This window comes from Mauremys reevesii, linkage group 15 (assembly GCF_016161935.1).
Source record: "Mauremys reevesii isolate NIE-2019 linkage group 15, ASM1616193v1, whole genome shotgun sequence".
Lineage (NCBI taxonomy): Eukaryota > Metazoa > Chordata > Testudines > Geoemydidae > Mauremys > Mauremys reevesii.
Genome location: NC_052637.1, coordinates 36,119,284 through 36,136,310, shown reverse-complemented (window position 1 = coordinate 36,136,310; position 17,027 = coordinate 36,119,284). Strand labels below are relative to the sequence as shown.

General features: G+C 44.5%; 1 protein-coding gene across 2 annotated transcripts in view; it reads left to right on the top strand.

Annotated features, from left to right (window-relative positions):
* Positions 1 to 16,435, top strand: part of COPRS (coordinator of PRMT5 and differentiation stimulator) — a 73,812-nt gene extending 57,377 nt beyond the window's left edge. Inside the window, exons 7-8 of one of the 2 annotated variants that reach the window (XR_005588543.1) lie at positions 11,829 to 11,980; positions 16,224 to 16,435. The gene's annotated coding sequence lies outside the window, so the exon portion shown is untranslated. The remainder of the gene's footprint in view (positions 1 to 11,828; positions 11,981 to 16,223) is intronic. The other variant, XR_005588541.1, reaches the window with a different exon arrangement.
* The last annotated feature ends 592 nt before the right edge of the window (positions 16,436 to 17,027 follow it).

Here is a 17,027-nt window from a genome sequence, read left to right as displayed (position 1 = left end):
ATCAGGACGGGGTGAGGGGTAATAAGATCCTATATAAGAAAAAGACCCATATAATTGGGACTGTCCCTATAAAATCAGGAAATCTGGTCACCCTAGTCACATTCTTTTATTAAACTCGTATCTGAATAGCTGAATAATGGTACTCGTGGCAAAAGGGTTTAGATCTGTTCTATGACTTGCAAAAAGGCTGTATTTTTTTTTCTTGTTTTACCTTTTGCATTGCTTTTTATCAGAGTTATGGCTAAAATGTTTCAATGGAGAAGAGATAACTTGTGCATTGGTTTTATATGGTGCGTAATTCTGGGTGAGTAGAAGCCAATGGAGCTACTAACATGAGTGAAGTAAGCAGTTTTGGTCTGGTTACATTGGATAATCTTTGCAAAGTCAGTAGAGGATGGAAAAAAATTATGGGTAACATTAAATATAAAATGTCTGATTATGTTTTCAGTATGATAAACCTTCCTGAGATGTGTGTGATATACATGCATTACTCCTGAGGGCATTCTGTGCCAAAAAAACAAAAATTCTGCGCACACACTTTTAAAGTTCTGCAAAATTCTGCAAATTGTATTTGTCAAATAAATGTGGAGGCTCCAGCATGGCATTGGGGAGCACAGGCAGCTCCCCCCCTCCCCGGGACACAGACTCAGCAGTGAGGTTGCACCCAACCCTGACACAGTGCAAGGACCGGGCCTGCCCCAGAAACACCGCAGGGCCCTGCCCCTCCATGCCAGGTGCACCAGGTGTGGGCAGGCAGGCTCAGCAAGGCACGATCCAAGTGTGGAGGGGCTTAGTGTGGGGAGATCCAGGTATGGGTTGAGAGGGTTCTGTGTGGGGCAATCTGGGTGCAGGTGGCTCAGTGGGGGATCTGGGGGCGGAGGGGGACTGGATGCATGGGGGCTTGTTGAGGGGTTCTGGGTGCAACAGTAATGGGACTCTGCAGGGGGGTGAAGGTGGTTGGGGCTCAGTGGGGAGGTCTGGGTGTGGGGAGTTCAGTGGGTGGGGGTCCAGATGCTGGGGGAGTGGGACTCAGTGGGGTGGGATCCGGGTGCAGCTGGTTGGGGCTCAGTAGGGTGGGAATCCGAGTGCAGGTGGCTCATTGGGGTGGTCCAGGTGCAGGGGGAGTGGGGTTTGTCGGGGGGTTCTGGATGTGGTGAGGTGAGGCTTGATGGGAGGGTCTGGGTATGAGGGGGTCTGGATGCACAGGGGTTGGCCGGACAGGGGAACAGCTCCCTGTATAGTGATCTCTCCCTCTGCAGCTGAGGAGCAATGGGTGCAGGAAGCGGGGGAGGGAGGGGAGTTTGCAGAACTTCCTACAACTGGGGGAGAAATATGGGGGTGGGTCTGACATGGCCCCAGATGTCTTGCAGGGGAAGAAGAAGTCCAGTCTTCCCCAACCCAGCCAGGACTAGCAGCTGAGCCTGGCGCAGGGTAGGAGCCACAAGCCAGGTCTTCCTGAGTCCCACCCGCTGCCCCACAGTGATTTACCTCTCTGTCGGCTGCCCTGAGCACCCGAAACATACTGTTAGGGAGGGTCACCTGACCGCTCTGGTCTCCCCTTGCTTCCCTGTCAGAGAATCATTTTTCTATGGGGAAGCAAAGAAATCTGCAAGGGGACATAAATTCTGCAGAGGTGCAGAATTCCACTACGAGTAATGCATACATGTATACAGAGCGCATGCAGATTCATGCATACATATGTAGAGTAGTCAGATTGTCATTCATGTAATTGAAAGAAGAGTAAAGTCAGTTGAAATCATTGGTTTTACTGGCAAGTAATCTGCTTTAAAAGAGCATGTACAACTGATGCTGAATTCAAGTGGAAGTCTTTTAAAAGTATATATAAAAGCTACTACAGTAGATGCTAAAGGAATTAACAATCTTTTCATTAGACTAAAGTGTTATACATGCAGTCCCCATGCAGACAGAACTCCCACTGACTTATTCCTATTATATTAAAGCTAAATTCACCTTTTCCCCCTTCAATTTTAGCCTACAATTCCTGATTTTAATTGTTAAATTTCCATCACCTAGCCTCTTCCCCACCTTTACTGGAGCCCTCAGTAGTATGTAGTAGGGTCATATCCAGGGCTGGCTCCAGGTTTTTTGCCGCCCCAAGCAGCGAAGAAAAAAGAAAAACAAAATGATTGAGCTGCTGCCCAAGTGCCACCGAGGAAGAAATAGAGCGAAGGACCCACCGCAGAACGCTAAAGCGGAGTGTTTGAGCTGCCACCGAAGTGCCGCCGAACATCCAGATGTGCCTCCCCTTTCTATTGGCCACCCCAGGCACCTACTTCCATCGCTGGTGCCTGGAGCCGGCCCTGGTTACATCTCACTTAACCTAGCCTCCCACCGGCTAAATCAGATTCCCTCTCATTCTCACCAAAATCATTGATTCTTTCTGCTGTGGAATTTGCTCCTGCCATGGATGGGACTAAACCTGCCACTTTTAAGACTTGGGGCAAGTCTCATCTCTTTGTGCAGGTCTTCTCCTAATCACTGAGCTGTGAATTCAAACCTCCAGCTGCCTGGGATCCTTTAAGAAGGTGAGAGTGGAGGGGAGTTTAGTTCCTTCTGATAGAAATTGATATTTGTCATAACTCCAAAAAGGATGCTCGTGTATTGAAGTGATGGGCACCTTTGAGCTGCATTTAATGGTGACAATAGCATGAACTGGTTAGTGTCTGAGGACCTCTGCCCTCTAGTGGATAGAATCAGAACTGCTCCACTGTGTATCCTTATACTGCCAACTTTTAACTCAAGGTTGCGGCCTGGGCTTTTGGAGCAGGAGGATTCTATTCTAGCTATTGCAGGAAATTCCAGCTCACCGTGGTGTTCAGTGTAGTGGCAGTCAGGGAGTCCTGGGTGGTTGTGGATTTGCTACAGCAATTTCATCTGCTGAATCCTTGCCCCATTGTCATTGTCCTGATTTATTTTTTCATCGTTGTTTCTGAGGCATGGGCCCAAATGCGATTCTCTGTTATTCCAGCACTGCTCAGAGCAGGACTGGCCTCACCCCATGGGTTGTTCTCAAAAGGTGCAGGCTTACCAGTGCAGTATAAAGCCATATCCCAGGTGCTGTCCTACCAAAGCAGCAAACCAGAGACAATTCCAATCTTCTTGGAGTGGTACCTCATGGTATTTTGAACATGTTGCAACATTGAGGTGTGTATCAATATTTAGCTCAAGAGGATCTAATTAACTCATGTTAGTTTAGTAAAGCCTCTGACTGTAACCCGTTCTTTTATTTTTCATTCTAATCAGTTACTCAGCAAAGTCAGTTAAGCCTCTAAACTCTGGCCCTGTTTTAGTGTTTTATAATGCTTAGCAACACTTCTTTTTTTTAATTTTTCCTTTCCAAGTTTAGGGAGATGCCCCTTGGACTCTCATTAAATCTTTTATTTCCCTCAGAGGAAAAACACTGATCAAAAATAGATGTTGCATTACTTTCCAGGCCAATCAGACAGCAAAGATGCCTGGAAACCAATATAAAATGAGGCAAAAATGAAAGCAAAACACATAAGTAGATTAGCAGTATAAAACTTCTCCCTGAATTGGTTATTTTATAACTTTCCTTTATGCAGGTGGATTCCTGTTGCCTTTAAATGATCTCATATATAAACTCAACATTCCATACACCCTAAAACAGAAAGATGCAGTCGTAAGTTCTCTGTCCTTGCAGTAGGGAATGAGCTGGACCTAATGGTTGGAGCAGGGGATTGTTTGTTAGTTAGGATTTGAGCCATTGACTTGCCGTGGGACCTGGGAATGGCACTTAATCTCTGTGTGGCTCGCTTTCCCTGTCTGTATAAATGGAAATTATAATATGTAATACGTAATTCACAGGCATGATGTGAGGTTTAATTCATTTTTGTAATGCACTGTCTAGATTCCCCTGTGACCGCAAGAGAAGTGTAAAGTTGTAATGATAAATCCTGGCTATAGAAATATTTCAGTTTGCTAGTCACATTTAAATCTTAATAGAAACAGCCCCCGAAGGTTTATTCAGAACATTTCTCAAAAATCAGTCTTGTTTCCCCTTTCTGTTCAGTTTATAATGTGGCGACGTTTTGCATCAGAGGTGCTGTATACTGGTGCCGAGGCAGCATTGTTAGCTTGATCACTTGAGTGCACATAAAATTGTATGCATGAGTTAGATAATAATGATAATGATCTTGCATCTTTATAGCACTTCTATCCAGGTGCCTCCCAGGACGGTTCTGCTATTTTGGTAAGTGACTGTACAGCATATGGGCTGATACATATACAAATGTGAGCCTTAAGTTTAAGGTTCTGAGTGAGGACTCAGGGGACCTGGGTTGTCCTGACTCTGCCATGGACTCCCTGTGCGACCTTTGGCAAGTCACTTCATTACTCTGTGTCTTAGTTTCCCATATGTGAAACGGGGATAGTGATTCTTCCTATTGCTATGAGGATACATTCACTGTTTGTGAGATGCTCAGACTCAGTGGTGATAGAAGCCAATAGAACTACCCAGAAGCATCCTGGTACCACTTAAGTGAATGGGAGACTCGTTTTCAGTAGGGATCACATTGCATACCATGATAGTGTGTGGCGTATGTGTGTGTAAGAGCAATACTTATGGTACAAAATATATAACTCTCCTTGTCTTGAGTATCATGTAGGGCTGTTCTGTCTGGTAAGATCCTGCCTTGAGAGGTGATGATAAACATGTGCCAATATTGTGGAAGAAGTATTCATGCACCAAGGAGGACTGACAACAGTAGGTGTAGGATGAGTATGTCCATGCAGAGTCCTGAGATTCCTACATTCCTGGTGTGTACATGCATGAGCAGGGCAATACTAACAGGTTATCCAACCTGCTCTCACCTATGACCTAGGAAGGGTTCACACTGCAAATCTGAATCTTCTGGTTTAAGACTGGGGGCCTGATTCCGCTCCAGGTTCAGATATTTTCTGTTACTGCTGCCCAGCGGGCAGGGAACTCGCTGGTGTCAAATCTCACCCACAACATTTGTGATGGTGCAAGGCGCTCACCACCTGGCTTCGTTGTGACATCCTGTAGCGAAACAGCGCAGCCCTGAAGGTGGGCATGGCTGGCTGGAAAGGGGACTTGGCTAAGGTATCTGAGGAATGTGCTGAGTCCGGATCCACTCTAGACTTCACAGATGCAGTCAGGCCGTGCCACTGGCTTTCTCTGGCATCTTTCCCATAGATGTTGCTCGGTCCAATGTTGTGCTATAAGTTGACAGGATGGTCCTTTTTTCCAGGAAAGGGGTGGGATCTGTATGTCAGACAAACTGGGCCCATATCATAACCCTAGATATAATCTCCCCCAAATGATCCAGTTCCAGAGCGGAACTTCATGTCCGGTGCTCTGTCTCCCTGATAGCCTAATCTAACTGGAATTTGAGAAGTAACAAAAAACACTTATGATTTACTCACATGGGGGTTTCTTTTCTGTTTGTAATTAAAACTGTAATCTCGATAGTAATGTATTTATTATGTTAAATTTCCAGCTTCTTAATAGGAGCCTGAGCTCATTCTTCTATTGAATCACCTAGTTTAAGAGGAATTTGATTAATGTAAACTGGAGTTTCGCCGAATTCACTGTGATACATTAAATCCTTATGTGAAACTTGGCAACACTATTAGCATGGTTAGTAGACTTACCTCAAGGTGCTTTAAGGACCTGAGGCCTAATCCAAAGCCCACTGAAGTCAATGGAAAGATTCCCATTGATTTCATGATCAGAACCCTGGTGACAAATCTATAACTATTTTGGGTCTATAATGAGGTTTTGGTCCATGACTGCTAGACACTATCACAATACAAATAACATATAGAGGTATTTGTATAACAGTAGTGCCTGGCCTCAATCAACCTCAAGGCTCCGTTATGCTATGCACTATGCAAATGATGGAAGGAAACTGACTTGTCTAAGGTCCTTGACAGAGCTGGGAATAGAATCTGGGACTCTTGCGTCACAATACAATGCCCTACCTCTGGACTACACTGCCTTACCTTACCATGCTGAGTTCTATTGCAAAATATAGAGCATGGGTGACTAAGTTACTTCCCCAGTTTTGTAGGACTTTGCAAGAGAATTTCAACATTACCAAATGATTTGCGCTTGGACTTTGCTCTTTGCATCACAGCCCTAAATTCTCCTATATACACATCCCCAGCTGTAAATAAATACAGCTTCCAAATTAGAGTTTGGTTTTTTTTTAAAGCAATAAATTTGTAGTGTCAGATTCTCCGCTGATGTAAATTGGCCTGGCTTTGTTGACTTTAATGGAGCTAGGCCAATTTACACTGGCAGAAGATCTGGCGCATAAATTTAGCATAAACCTCTTCTCTTTAGTCATGTCCCGAATTGATAACTGGGCTTATAAAAGGGCAAAGACTGGACAGCTTGTCAGAGCAAGATATTTACCACAGGACTTAGAAATATTTAATGGGCCAAAAGCCAAACATCTAAATCACACATGTACTGTGTGAAATGATGGGGGCACGCAGACGTGTGTTACGTTTTGCTCACAATAAAAAGCAATACCGTTCCACCCACCTCCTTCCAGAAAAGCCGACCAGACACATCCTAACAATTGTAGGTTACAGAGTAGTTAGAACAAAACCTCACGTTGAAAACGTACCCTGACAAAACCAGCACGGCATGTGCTGTAAAGGGAAAAGATGCGACTCGACTTGGAATGTTAACTGCAGAGTTGTACTTAGTTTGATGATGGTTTACTAAAGAGAAGAAAATGCGCCTTGATAACCTCATGTGAAAGGTGCTCTCCTAGGGTAAAAATACTTACGTCTTTAGAGCACCGCACAGACGTTAACTAGATGAAGTTCTCTGGCCTGTGTTATACAGAAGATCAGACTAGAAGATGATCTTTGTGGTCCCTCCTGGCCTTGAACTCTCTAATTAATCCTCACTTGGGTGAATGAGCAGCATTATCCCCATTTTACAGATTGGGAAATTGAGGCAGGGGGAGGGTGAAGTGATTTCCCCAAGGCCAGGGGAGTCAGTACCTGCCTGGATTTGAACTCGGAGCTCATTCTTCCAGACCATGCTGCCCCTAAAGTAGTTGAAAGCATTGTTAGTTTTATTTTATTGAATTCCATCTCTTTTGAAAGATTACTAGCTTACACTTTTTCCATGAAATCTTTATTTACATGGTTGAATGGTTCAGAGACCACCAGCTGTTAAAATGTATGAAGCTAAATCCTTCTTGCACCATTAGTCATCCTGTAGGGCACAAACAAGGTTCTGCCTTTCCTGTCTATCCCTGGCTGCTCTTTGCATGTGCTCTCCGTCATTAAGTACTCAGAAAGGGAAAATTTATGGGAATGTTCTATGGAGGGATCCTTTTGGTAGGCCCCTTTTACGTATTCCTCCAGCTGCCCAATGGCATGCCTGCATGGCAGATACTCTGGCTTAATTCTTAACACATGTCCCAGATATTTCCATCTTCTTTTCTGGATAACTTTAGAGATAAGAGGTTGTTGAACTCCCTGACGAATCTCGGTATTTGTTATAAATTCGTTCAATTTAATACCTCATAATTTTGAAGGCATTTGCTTTTGAAGGCATTTAGACGTCTGTCTGTACTTTGATGGATTTCTAGCTTTTACATCCATGTGTTAAGATGGAAATAACATTTGAATTGAAGATTTATAATTTGGTCTTTAAAATGTAGATTTTCGAAGACCAGATCGTGTTTGAACTGGTAAATACAGCTTCTTTCTTGCCAGTTCATGACATGATTTCCTTCTGGACTTCTCTGTTGGCTTGCATGTTAATGCCAAGGTATGTGAATTGATGCTCTGCTTGTCCTACAGAAAAGTTAGATATTATTTTTATTGATTTATTATTCTGTTGTCTTCTAAAGTAATGCTTGCATTGGGTGTTGCTGAGGTTCTCATTTGAGTAGTTTTTTCATAACTGATTATTAATCCTTTCTTGTATGGTGCTGGACAGTGTTTTGGCTTTTGCTTTGTGTGTTCGTTGAGCGGTCGCTTAGAAGACGATGTCATCAGTAAAATCTAGATCTTCTAGTGTACTTTTGTTGGGCCATATGATGCCTGTGTTGTAGCTGTCTACACTTTTTCTCATAATGAAGTCAATGGCAATGCAAAACAAGAGAGGGGTGAGAATACATCTTGTTTGACACCAGTGTCTGTGTTTTACCATTTGCTTTAACTGTGCAAGGTGCGCCTTGATACGAGGCCTTGATGAAGTTAATTATTTTTGTTGGCATACCAAACACTTCCAGGTGTGCCAGAGTGAACCACAAAAAGACTGACGGATGCTTTCTGGAACCCTATGGAGTTGATTATGATTGGTTTTGCTCTCTTCAGCAATTATTCTTAGGGTGAAAATCTGGTTGGCGCGTGGTTTGCAGGGTGGAAAGTCAGCCTGCTCTCCCCTTAGTTTTGGCTGAACTGTTTCCTTTATTCTGCTTAAGATGACACTACGGAAGATTTTACCTGTTGCTGAAAGGAGTGTAATCCCTTGCCAGATAGTGCAATCACTTATTATGTACCAAGGAAAGATAATTTGTCATTTTCTCATTGTTCTGGAGGCTTTTTCTGGTCCCACACTTTATCAAAGAGTTACGGGATTTTATTGATGGGCTCATCATAGCAAGCAGGAGCAACTAGGCATCAGCAAAGCAAGCAGCTGCTTGGGGCAGCCCATTTGCAGGGGCGGCTGCTGGCAGGGATCCAGCCTGGGAGCTGAGAACCAACAGGGGGCCCTGGGAGCTGTCCTTCCTTGGTTAGCTCCCTGCCTATAGAGCCAGCCCTGGAGCAGGGAAAGAACTACATTTCCCAGCATTGCCTTGGCTGCTATCAACAGGAAAGGGAGTGGGGGAGGGAGTATGGTAGCTGAAACCTCATGCTGCAGCTTGCTGTGAATGGAGAGCTCACTGCTAGAACGGGGTGGCACTGTGAATGGGGAACAAGGGTGCCCAAGGAGTAGAAGGCTTTGGCCCAGATATCCCCTTCAGAAGACATCCCCAGAGTGGATTAGGGATACCGGTGTGACCTCACCTTGCAGCCCCCAAAGAAGGAATTGGGTGGACTAAATGGACAGTGCCCCTCTCTATCTGAAGCCTAGCAAGGGTGGTATGTGGATCCCACTAGAATTTAAAATGAAAAGTAAGGGAGGGGAGGCTCTGGACCTGGGCAGCTTTAGATACAGTACCAGGCACTTAGGAGGATTTCCACTTCTGAGCCATGGAAGCAGAAATTGACTTTTCCTTTCCAGATTTAGCTAATATTCAGAAAGGGAATCTAGCACCTCAGAATTCAGGAGTGTTCAAGCTCAATTTGGGCAGCTGTTACTTCATTACTCCCAAATCAAATATACTGATCCACTGTAATTTGCTGTAGAAAAAGTAGGATGAAATTGAGCAAGAAATGCTTCCCAGTGGTTTTTAGGACTGGAATCGCTATTTTCAACAGCCATTGCCTTTTTTTTTTTTTTTTTTAGTTTTATTTGTTTAAAAGGAAGACAGTGATATTGCATTGGCAAATTCCCCATAGAAACAAAGGGTGGAACAAAAGAATAATAAAGGCACCTCAACTTTTCCTCATTTATGGAGGACCGTCTTATAATATGCATCCAGATATCCTCCAATCACACAAGCTGAAAATGGTTCTACATTACTGCAGTTCTGTAGCCATATGGGAACCAGTCCTGTCTGTGTTCTGTGCACATCCAAAATTCCTGAGGAATGACCCACCCTGGGAGCAAGTTACCAGTGACCCAGGGCTGGGGCGGAAGGAGGGTAGAGGTGGTGGGGGAGAGCCCAGGGCTGGGGCAGCATGGGGTGCGGGTGGAGGGGGTAGAGCCCAGGGCTGGGGCGGCAGGGGGTGTGTGGGTGTGGGGGGCACTGGTGGGAGGGAAGAGGGAAGCCCAGAGCTGGGGCAGCATGGGGTGTGTGTGTGTGGGGGAGCCCAGGGCTGGGGTGGCGGGGGGGTGCGGGTCAGGGGGGAGAGCCCATGGCTGGGGCAGCAGGGGGTGCAGGAGGGAGCCCAGGGCTGGGGTGGGGGCAGCCAAATTTTTTTTTGCTTGGGGCGGCAAAAAACCTAGAGCTAGCCCTGATAGCAAGCTTTCAGAATTTAAAATCCATGGCTTATTTTAAATATAACCCCCCTCCCCTTATATCCTTATCTTACCCTCTCACTACTATTTTTGAATTTGCAACTGGAGTAAATGAATCTAGAGGAGATTGGGAGCCAAATTTTCTCCTGGTATAAAATGGACATTTTCCGCCAGCAGAGAATTTGGCCCATCTTAGATGTGCATAGTCTAAACCACTGCATCTTTAAAATGTATAACCTGGCTTAAGGATCCTTTCCTTTGAAGGACCATAAATTCCCTTGAGTGGGAATTTAGGGCAGACATAGGAAATGCTACCTTGGGATACTCGCTGTTGCAGGATTTCTATCTGTTTTTAGAACAATTGTTGGTAATGAAGCTGTCAACACACCGTGACTGGGTGAAGCTACACTCTGATACCGACTAGGATTTATTAATGACTGTAGCTAGGTCTTCATAAAACTCCCAGGGTTGTGTTTTTTAAGAAATTTGGGTCTTGGAAGTCATCTTGAAATCAGGGGAGCTGCTGTGCAGCATTCTAGAGGAAGATACTTGTATTTTTATTTCCTATAATTCAGTAAGATTCCCCAGAATCAGGGACTTAAGAGCCGAATGGTGGGATTTTGAAAAACAATCAGCACAGGCCTAACTGCTCCCACTGATGTTTAGATTAAACCTTGTATTGACTTCAGTAAGAGCAATGTTACATCAACTCAAGTGTTGCCGGAAGTCTCACGTGAAGTGATTTTGCAAGGGATTTCAGTGCAGCCTGACATTAGAGATCAATTGCCTGAATCCCCAAAATTCGACTTAACTTCTTGTTACAAATAAAACGAATACTTTAATATCGCAGCGTTTTGCCCTGTAAATCTCCAATCAGACCCAGATGCAGGGGTCTGCAGTAAAAGATCCAGCTGGGGCCATGACGAGCAGCCAAAAAAAAAAAAAAAAGTCGGGGGGAGGGAGGGTTTTATCTGTTTTTATGTTTCTTGGCTTTTTATGGGTGTCCCTTGCTATGATTTCATGATCCAATGTAAAAATCAGTAACCAAGGAAATGACTTTTGACTCTTTCAGTGTTAATCTCCAAAAAAATAGATGATGATATTGAAAGCAAACAAACCAGACCCCTATAAGATTGGATCCTCAACTGGCATATCATTTTAAAACAAACAACCTTTCCCTTTTTTCCCCCCCAATATGCAATTAGATTGCAAGCCTGCCTTGGTACAGGAACTGCTTTTTCTTCAGTCTACGTAACATGGCTTCAGGGACAGGGGCTGTATAACATGACCCCCTGGATGGGTTGTTATAGATGGTTATTGAACCTGGGGCATCTAGGTCTAAAAGCATGAACATCTACTCTCTGAGCTGAAGAAACAGGGGGGAACAGAGAGCTGCACAGTGTAAGTCTGAGTTATAGTTCAGTCTATTTTAAGGCATTTATTGGGTCTCCGTAGTACCTGAGCACCTTGCAATCTTTAATGTATTTATCCTCACAACACTCCCATGAAGAAGGGGAAATGCTATTATCCCCATTTTACAGATGGGGAACTGAGGCACAGAGAGACCAAGTGACTTGCCCAAGGTCCCACAGGAATTCTGTGGCAGAGCATGGAATAAAATTCAAGTCTCTGGCTCGCTCCCTAACTGCTTGATTATCTTTCCTCTCTGTCACTCCTGTGGTGCTCAATAGATAATAACAATATTGTCTTCTCTGCTCTTTCCCAGGAGAGCTGCAAATTTCAGATAGTATTATCTGTGTGGATGCTCTGCATGGCTGATAACTATTATGCTCATGGACTTATGCAGCACTTTCTGCCAAAGGATCTCCAAACCCTTTATACCGGGGAACTAACCCTCCCAACTCTGTGGCTAGAAAGGTAAGTAGATTTATTCCCATTCCACAGAGAAGAAAACTGAGGCTCAGAGAGATAAATGGCTTGGTTTTGAACTTGTTTACACTGTTTTTACACCATAAGAATTGCGTCCCCAAGCTCACGCAGTAAATCATTGACAGAGAGCGGAAAGCCAGAACCCAGGGACTTGTTGGCAGTAGTCTGAATAGTAGAGACATCACTGTGTAATGCATCATTATCGTGAGGGGCACTCTGTAAAGAGACATCAGTGTAAAGGGAGTGATGGTGTTATCCATAATTAGCTGAATAGGTATCCATGATGAAGTGAATTGCATGTGACAACTGCCATCTTGGCCGAGTCACTGAGGATTGAACTGGCGACCTCCAGAGTTAAAAACATGAGCTAAAGAGCCAACAGTCCGTGGCTGGGCTATAATAATTCATATCTTCTGCACAACTGCACAGAGGGGACCTGTAACACATACTCACCACAGGGTTACATATGCGTTCCAGCAACGCATGCTGAGATCTGGGCCTTTGTTCTTCTTACTGATCCAATGTGCTTCCGTTCCAGGAGGAGATTTTCAGAAAAGCCTTAAGGATTTAGGACAAGCCCCATAGACCTTGGCTGGGACTTATGTTCCTAAATTCTTTAGGAGCATTTGAAAATCTGCCCCACAGTCTTTTACATGGAACTGCTTCACTTTTTTGGGGCCTCTTCCTCTCTCTCACACCTGGTCTGAGTCTCGCTGAATTATTTCTGACTGTAGAGTAGAATGACTCGCTTCTTTTGCCTATGTTGATTGCCCATGTTCATTTATAAAATAATGTGTGTTAGAAACTTGCATGCCTCTGTTCCCAGGAAAAAACTTTGAATGCACCAACATCTATTCTTCCTAGTCATTTTTTCTTTTCTGCCTTCTATGAAAAATGTATAAGTCTAATCAAAATTCCCAAGTGACCCATAAACCGGGTCTAATTGTGGGTAATCAGAGCCTCGTATTTGTGGCCGGCTGTCAGTGATGGTTGTTAGAACAGTTATGCAGTAGACAGCTGTCTCAGATGAAGCCTGGATGTACATTGAGAAGGAAAGCAAGCACCCCTTTTATATACATTGCATTTGAACAAGTGAGAATAGAAGATTTATGACAATTACCATCTTTCCGTAAGAAGTTATCATGATATTTCCTTATGATAATGAACATGTTTGGAACTATTGCAAACCTGCAATGAAGGATGACACTAGGTGTCCGGGGGGTAGGGGGGCGGGGAGAGGGGAAGGAATTGCTTCATTTGATGATATACTTTTGCAATTCATTGTTCTATGGCTGAGCTATGTGTGGTGATAATTTATTGAGGGACAGAAAGATCATTTGGTTTTATATGATTGGGGCTGTTTAAAATTTAAATGTACAGTATGATTGTAGGTCCTCATTGCCTCTGAAACTGGTTTATTTTTTTCTGACTCCACTAGCTTAATTCTGTACATTCCCACTGAATGTTGCTGAAATTTGGCATCCAGCATGTGGAATCAGTGGTTAGATCCTCCACATGTAGGCCCAGATCAGGCATTGAGAGTTTTGGGATCTCAGCGCCCTGCAGGATAGAGCCCTTAATTTGTACCACTCTACAAGTTCCTGGTGCTTTAAATCCCATGGGCAAATCACATTGCAACTCTTCCAACCTCCCATGGTGCCAGAAGTGTCAACAAATTTCAAGCTATCAAGCCAAATGCACAAAGGACGTCATGAGGCTTAAGAAAACACAAACAAACTAGTGTTAAAATTTGCTGATGCTGCTGGCACTGCAAGAGAGTCATCTCAGTGTGTTTTGCTTGTGATTTAAGGTAATGGGAATGCTTAGAGTAGTACAAATTGGGAGGCAGATCATGTGAAGGGCCGAGCCCCCTCAACAGGCACTGAGTCGAGGCAGCAGCGTGCAGAATTGTACGAGATGTGACTTGTAGCTGGAGGGACAATGGAGCCTGAACTTCTAAATATTCGATTTCAGCATCAGGGGACTGTAGAGAATGAAGGTAGAGGAGGCAGGGGAGAAAAAATCAGTTTGAAAAACTATGAGAACCCATAATTATATTCTTCATTTAAATTTTAAACAGCCCCAATTATATAAGCACAAATTATATTTCTTCCCTCAATAAATTAACACCACACACATGCCAAATGACAACGAATTGCAAAAGTATATCATCTTCTGCAGTCGAGCAATTTTTTTCCTCTTCCAAATGTATTACACTCTGTTTAATTGAGGCTACATTTTTGTGAACAATAACTTGTATCAATAAATAATGAGTCATGTCCACATATTCTTCTCAGTGCTTTATATAATACCTCATTTGCATAGTTTGTGAAATGCAAGGATAAATCTTAATGGATCCTTAAGAGAAGGTACCGTTTGTAAAGTCTCTCTCTTTATACAGAAAATAGCTGATTAAGTGTGGCTATCTACAGCATCTTCAATATGCTAGCTAATGAAAGGTGTGAAATGACAAAGATTTCCCATTTTTGAAAATGAGGAGATAATGCTGGAGAACTTGTTTCACTAGAAAAAATAAACAAGGGAAAAGCTCCAGTCAAGATGACAGACCTTGTCCGCAACACAAGATGTCTTGTTTTACTGTAGCAATTAAAGCTGTACAAGCACCCTTAGCGTGGACACAATTGCACTAGTATTTATGTGCATATACTGGTATAGCTATTCCTAAACAGGCACTATATATAAGGCATATTTTTAGTGGACTAATTCGGTCCACACTGGGGGGTTTTAGCTATTTTGAAGAAAAAAAAATCGCACCCTAACTGAAAAATCTGTGTGTAGACCAGGCCTTAATGGGACATGAACTCCCCTAATTCCACATTTAATACTACCCTTGGCATCTCTGGGCTCTCTGCGTACAGGGTTGAGGGCAAAATATGCCCCCATCTCATAGACAGAATGGATCTGATTGACATAGTAGGTAGGGTTGCCAGGTGTCCGGTTTTGGAGCCGGCTGGCTGCTTCCAGGGCGCAGCGTGGAGACAGGACTGACTGGGAGCTGCCCGAGGTAAGCCCGTACCCCAGCCCTGAGCCTCCCCAAACCCAGAGCCCCCTCCTGCACTCCAAACCCCTCATCTCCAGCCCCACCCCAGAGCCTGCACCCCCAGCTGGAGTACTCACCCCCCTGCACCCCAACCCCCTGCCCCAGCCCAGAGCCCCATCCCACATCCTGAACCTCTCGTCCCCGGCCCCACCCCAGAGCCTGCACCCCCAGCTGGAGCTCTCCCCCCTGCCCATACCACAACCCCCTGCCTTAACCCACCATCCCTTCCTGTACTCCAAATCCCTCAGCCTGGAGCCCCCTCCATCACTCCAAACCCCTCATCCTCCACCCCACCCCAGAGCCTGCATCCTCAGCTGGAGCCCTCACCCCTTCCCACACCCCAGCTCTCTGCCCCAGTCCAGTGAAAGTGAGTTAGGGTCGGGGAGAGCGACCCACCGACGGAGGGGGAATGTAGTGAGTGGGGGCGGAGCTTTGGAGAAGGGTTGGGGCGGGGCTAGAGTGTTTGGTTTTGTGCGATTAAAAAGTTGGCAACCCTATTGAAGGGCCCAATTCAAAGCCCACTGAAGTCAGTATAGTTCTTTCCATTGACTTTACTAGGTTTTGGATTAGACCCCGGATGAACAGCTAGAGCTGCTTCCAAAGTTTCTGTTAACTGGAATGTGGTACCAAATGTCCAGAGGGCATTTGCCTGATTTACTGGTTCCAGACAGAGTCCTCATACCCTGGCTCAGCAATTTGTGGTGCCAAACCAGAACTCCAAGCTCAGCTCCTCTCTGCAGCTCTCCAAATGGCTGGGTTGAAAGAGTTTATATACCGAAGGCAATGGCACTGAAAAATTCCCATTGCATAATTCTTCAAGGTGAATCTACAAATGGCCTTATCATCATTCACTGACAATAATTTGCCTGACCTATTTTACCCTTCAGTTGGTTGAAGACCGGAGCAAGAAAGAGTGTCAATGTGGCTGCATTGTGTTAAAATTGGCTTTTGGGCCACACGTTAAGGGAAGGCCAAAATTTGTGGCCTTTTGCAATCCCATCCTCAGAGAAATGCAGACAAATAATGGTAGAATTTTGATATTCTGTCTCTGAAACAAAAGATACCCTTGATCATTCACACTAACAAGCCAAATTCTAACGTGTGTGATACATCTGCAGTTCAGCATCATTATGCTATCTATGCACAAACCTTTCTTCCTCTTGTGCACAGGCATCACACTCAGTTTGCTGCCCTCTGCTGGAAGAAATCAGAACTGCTCAGCTGCATGTCAGAGTCCCTATACTGTTAACCGCGAGTCCCTTTGAGCACTACTTGTTGCTTCCTGTGCTTTTGGAGGAGGTAGATCTGCATTCTATTCCTGCTGCAATTTGGAAGTTGTAGGTGGTCACAAATTTGTCACATTATACCACAAATAGTTTATACTGTGTGTGTGTTGACAATAAAGCGTTCATTGTCTTTTAGTATGTGCAAAGCAAGTGTACTTGCCTAGGAGTTTGTTTGGATGTAACATGATTTTCTTGCGCTTAACTAGTGGAATGTATTCTCTCAATATCCTGCCGTGGGAGCTTTGGCCGACAACATTTCTATCTGTCACCCATCACAGTAGTGTCTGAGCATCTCTGAAACATTAATAATTTGACTCTCACCACACACTATGGGGCAGGGAAGTGTCATTGTCATACACAGTTGACAGATGGGGAACGGGGGCACAGAGAGAGTATGTTTACACAGTCTGTGGCAGTGAGCCTCTGAGCTTGAGTTGTCAGACTTGGGCTTGCGGGGTTTGGGCTAGTGCTCTAAAAATAGCTGTTGTGGCTCAGGCACCAAAGCCTACAGAGTGGGGTGATCCTCAGAGACCACACTCCAGCCTGAGTCACAACTTTTAAATGCTGTTTTTAAGCATGGTAGCCTGAGTCTGCCTAAGGTTACGCAAGCCGTTTGTGGCAAAGCTAGGAATTGAACCCTGGTCTCCTGAGTCCCAGGCCAAAGCCTTGGACGCAAAGCCATCCTTCC